General features: G+C 40.4%; 1 pseudogene; it reads right to left on the reverse strand.

Moving 5' to 3' along the window:
- Positions 1-1,005: 1,005 nt before the first annotated feature.
- LOC117359679 lies at positions 1,006-1,772 on the reverse strand (annotated as a pseudogene).
- Between the last annotated feature and the right edge of the window lie 3,983 nt (positions 1,773-5,755).

A 5,755-nucleotide genomic window follows, 5' to 3' on the forward strand; every position in this document is an offset into this window, starting at 1 on the left:
CAGGACAAATATCAGGAAGTTCAGTTTCACGCAGCGAGTGGTGGACACCTGGAATGCACTCCCAGAGGAGGTTACTGCGGAATCCACCATTCTAGTATTTAAGGGTAAACTAGATGCACATCTCCTTATGAGAGGCATAGAGTAATACAGGTAAGGGTAATCTAGATACACATCTCCTTATGAGAGGCATAGAGTGATACGGGTGACTAAAATTATGCCAGGGTACAGATCGCCGGACTTGATGGACCTAAGGTCTGATCCGGAGATGGCAGCTCTTATGTTCTTATGTAACTGTTCATCTCCTAGATCCAACTGAGCCAATCTCATTTTCTGCCACAAGCAATGACAGCCTCGAGCTTGTCACCCACCACATAAGCTGCGGCCAAAAGCTTTAAAACAATTCTCCAACAAATCCTTGAGAGTACCCAAATAAAATTGACCAAACCTATGCCTGAAAGGTAGACAGCATAAGGACAATAATGTCCAGGGAAAACAGCTTTCACATAATTCCAAAAGCTAGGTATTAACCTATCTACGCAACCACTCAATAGCAACCATGTCCCAATCCTCCTTACACACTCTATGAAGGAAACATAGAGGACCAGATAAAAGGGAGGGGGGGCATTAGGGAAAACACAGACAGCAGACAACAGATCCTGTCTCATTGGCAGTATGAAATCCTCACCCTTTGCTGAACAAATGTCACAACCCTCCAAAAGAACCAGAAGTAAAGCAGAATAGGAATAATGCCATTGCTAGAAAAAGGATTAGCAAGAGTCGTTCCCAACAAATGCTCCATACAATCCAGAGTCCATGCCCCACTAGAATCAGAAATAGCTAAGACAAACAAATTATTGAAAGAAAGGCACTAGCTGACATGGGGCAACGAGCACACGAGACGTGGAAAGGGAAGGAGAATAGCAAGGAGGACTGTTGCCAGATGATCTCTTGGGGTGCTCTGGGAAGGGAAGAGAGGAAAGGGGCCGCTGAACTCCAACAAAGCTCCTAACAGCCGTCTTCTCCATTGGCGCTGTCCCCGTCGTCCTCGCCTTCCTCCGCTTTCTTATCGTCCTTTCTGGCCTATAGCGTTTCCACACCCTGCTCCTCATCATTATCCATCAAGTCTCCCTGCTCACTAGAGTCCACACCCTCCTCAGACTACATCTTCATATGTCTCCTTCTTCTTTCCTGACTGCTCATCATCTGTCTTCATCTCTGATTGTTTGCTCTGCTCCCTGTCGATCCTCTCTAAGCTCTCCAATAGAGAATCCACTTTCTGCTTGATTTGGCTCATCTCCTTTTAGATGGTCTGCAGGTCATCACCTTTCAACTTCCTAGACTTTGAGGAGGACCATCTCTGGCTGCTCTTAGAGTTGAAACTGCACTTGCCCCGACAGGAGGTGTTCCCCAACACTCACTGGTGCTTTGAAGGCACTACAGCTCATGCAATAGGAGGAGGTGGAGGCACATGTGCTGCTGGGTAGATGCACATCCTTTCATAATAATCCCGTTGAAAATCATAGTCCAGATCAAAAAGAAGAACTTTACATATCTGCTGCAGACCTCTTAACTTCTGCCTTGCCGCAATTCAATTTGGGTTCAGCTACTAGATTAATGTCTCTCGCTCGCTTCTGCTCATGGCCACAATGTCGCCTTTTGTTTTTCCAATTATATAGAAAAAAAATGTGTGTCCTCTCTGTTCTTTCACAGTCTCCGTCACAAAATGGCAGTGACTCCTGACTGCGCTCTCTCTCGTTTTCCTCAAACCTCATAGGAATTCTACAAGCATGGAGCACTTACCTTTCCAGCCCATGCTAAAAACCTCTAGCGCAGCTTGATAAAAGAGGGGGTTACATCTCCACCTAAGTTAATTGTTTTTTAATGGGTTAAACAACATGGTAATTGCCTATGCCATTAAAACCCATAAAAAAATCAATTAATCATTCATTTGGGTTGTACATAGAATACTGTGCAGCACCTGGCACACCTAAGTTGAGGTGTCCTCTGAAGTCTAATGACGACTACCTGAAAAGTAGGCATGGTTAAGGGCAGAGAGTAGGTGTGATTGACTTAGGCATCATTAGGCATCTGAGATAGGTGCCAGGAAATTAGGCCAGGTAAAGATTGGCCTAATTTACCAGCACCTATTTCTAGGATGCCTAGCAACACCCAAGTCCGCTAAGCATGATTCTGTAAATGGTACTGTGTGGTTGATTAATCACAGTGCCAACCAGCATCTACAAGGTAGGCACCGTTAGATGACATTTACAGAATCAGGCCCCTAGGGTCCGATTTTACAATTGGCACCAATATCGGTGGCCACCTAAAAAACAGCTGTCGATCGTGTGTCAATCACGCACCGCTTGTAGAATTGCGGCCTTAAGAAAGGCACCAGAAATGTAGGCCAGGGTTTTCAAGGCCTGCATTTCCAACGCTTACCTTTCACGTGTATCATGGCTACAGTGGTGCTATATGATGCCTAATGCCATTTCCGTATTAGCCATGCCTACGATGGCATTAGGCACTGTAAAGCACCTCCATAGTCATGATGCAAGCACCTTTTTTTTGGCATGGTAGGTGCCTACATTTTTTTCTTATCTGCTTTTATTTATTTTAATAGAGTTTTGCGCTTAAGTTAGGTGACTAACCTAAGGCACTGTTTGTAGACTATGGGCTTTATTGTCCAAATATTGATGGTCATTGCTCACATTTAAGACTAGAATACTGTATACTGTTTAAGAGGTACCAGGCAAAACCAAAACCAAAAGTATAATACAGGAAATGAATATTCAAATCAAAGTAAAGATCAGTGGCTTAGCGAAGGAGGTTAGTGCCCAAGGCGGTAACACTAGGCATCACCATGTCATAGCCCCCCCCCACACACACACACACATACACATTCTTCCCCACCACCTGAGCCCTTCCTCCCTGCCTCTGCATATCTTTTGAAATGTTTGCCGGTGCAAGCAGCTACTTCTGCCTGTTGCTCATGCTGGCCTCAGCACCCTTCTGACATCACATCCTGATCCCGCAACCAGAAAGTGACATCAGTAGGGAACTGGGGTTGGCGCAAGCAGCAAGTGGAAGAGGAGAGGCACCAGCGCCCCCTCCACAAAGACAGCACCCAGGGTAGTCCTCTTCCCTTTACTACACCATGGGTAAAGAATATCATGAAAACTAAAAGAATTAGCAACAAGAGGCAATAGCATAAATAGAAATACAAAAAAAATGCAGTAGAAATATCATAAAAACTCTAACTAAGGCCCCCCTTTTATGAAGCTGTTGATCAAAAGCCTAATGCAGCTTCATAAAAGTGGGGGTGAGGTGGGGTAAATATATGTACGGCTGATCTAAAATGAGCAAAAACTCAATGATCTTTGTAACTAAAAACTTTAAATCGTATAGTTAAAATCCTGCAAAAATATGCTTTTATTTTTAAGAGATGCAGTCTTATAGAAATACGAGTAAACAAAAAATTCAGTGCCACTGAGTTTTTTTATAATTATGATTAATTTATTCTTGAGTTATTACATTAGATGCTTCATTTATATTTTGGCCCTGATTCTATAAATGATGCTTAAACTTGTAGGTACCTTGGAGTAGACACTTACCTCAAAGTGGTAGACATGTGTATATGTTAGGTGCCATTGAGTTGTGTTCAAGTCCTAACAGATTGATGAATTACAGATCTAAAAAGAAATCGGTTTTGTGCTTGTCCGGTAAGGTCCTCCCGCGTCATCCCCATAGTTGTCTTCAATGTGTACAGACATCTGATTGCAGGTTGCCATGTTCACCTGGTTCCTTCGATCTTCCCTAACATGATGTCCTTCTCCAATGATCTTTCTCGTCTGCTGTTGGAGATGAGTGTTGTATCATCTGCATAGCGCAGGTTGTTTATATTTCGCCTACCAACATTAAAACCAACATTTGCTTCTTCCAAAATTGCTTTTCTGAAGATGGCTTTACTATAAAGGTTGAACAGATAAGGTGACAAGATGCATCCTTGCCTGATGCCACATTTTAATGGAAACCAATCAGTGTTGCCATATTCAGTTTTCACTGCAGCTTCTTGATTTTCGTAGAGGCGCCTACCATCTAATTAATTGCAATTTAATTGTTTTACTTGCAATTTTCAATTAACGGCACTAATTAAGGCTTATGAAATAACTCCCCTTTTACTAAACTGCGGTAGAACTTTCTACCATGGCTCAGAGCTCTAAATGCTTGACGCTGCTCCAAAACTCATAGAATTCCATGACTAATGAAGCATCATCTGAGCATTTAGTACTCTGGGCCACTGGAGAAACCTCAACCGTAACTTAGTAAAAGAGGGCCTAAGTTAGGTGCCTGGATGGGCTAAAAGCGCCAGTCTAGGTACCTAACATTATTGAATCAGGGACTTTGTGTTCAATTTGCTGTTTGCATTACCAATAAATTATGCTCTTTGTATGAAATTATGAATTGGCTTTTGGATCCCTTTTATTAGTTATTATGTTAGTCATTGTGCATGTCTATGTTTTTTGTTTTATATGTTCCTTTTTAGAATTATACTCCTGATGCAGCTCATGTTGGGAGAAACGTGGCCCATATCGGGTGGGTTTTTTTATGCTGGACTGTTTGAATAAAGAATTATTTCTACATTTTATTTGAGATACACTCCTTTTCTATTTATCTGCACTGCTGCGGATTTGGGATGCCTCTATTGTTTTTAAATCCAGTCCTTGTGTCTCACATAACAATTTTAACAGACTCCTATCCCCCAAATTTCAAGGTTTTTTTTTTTTTCTTATCACTGTTTCACAGTACTGTAACTGGCTATTTTCTAATCGATGCTTTCAGTTCATATTAATTAATTGCAGTCAGGCTTCTTTCATCTTTAGAAACTCATAATACCACAAAGAATTCAGCTAAAAGACTGTAAAAGCAATCTATATTGCTGCTAAATAATCATATTCACGGGTCTTTATCTTGGTGTGACATGCCTTTCATCTGCTTCTGAAACATTAGAACACATTTAATATGCTTTAACAGGATGAATAAGGTAACGTGAAAAGAGCACATTAATGGCTGTTGAAACAAGTTGTTATGATTCAACTACAGTTCTTACGTATTATAATATAAATCAAATTATGTATATATATTAACACCATCAAGTTGTTTATAATTAGATTTTTATCTGCACTGACTTAACATGCATTCATTGCAGTAGGCAAAGACCCTGATTCTATATAGGATGCCTATATTAGGTGAGCAAAAAATGTTTTTATTTATAACAACTTTCTTATTACAATCAAGCAGAATAATTACAACTTGAATAGATCAATTAAACATAATAGAAACATCTAAAAACAGGAAAAACAAATTATTTGGATATTTAGTACAAAATATTTTGAGAAAATCAACAGGAAATAAAAATTCAAATGAAATATCATGCAACAATAAGAAAGTGGCAATATTCTGCATTACCTACAGTCATTAGGGCAAAGCTATACATTATTTGCTACAGATGCTCCTCCTTCTCTTGATTCAATAAACTCTAACAGCTGTTTGGGTTCAAAAAATAGGAAATTCTTAGTTTGACATTTTACAGGAAATTTTAACAGAAAAGTTCCACCCAAGGCAAGGATTCTTGGCCTTAATGCCAAGAACTCCTTTCTCCGCCTCCGAGATTTTTGAGCCATATCTGGAAATATACGAATTTTGGCCCCCAAAAATTGATCATTTAAATGGTGAAATTACAAACGCAGAATATATT

The sequence above is a fragment of the Geotrypetes seraphini genome, chromosome 4 (genome assembly GCF_902459505.1).
Source record: "Geotrypetes seraphini chromosome 4, aGeoSer1.1, whole genome shotgun sequence".
Taxonomy (NCBI): Eukaryota; Metazoa; Chordata; class Amphibia; order Gymnophiona; family Dermophiidae; genus Geotrypetes; species Geotrypetes seraphini.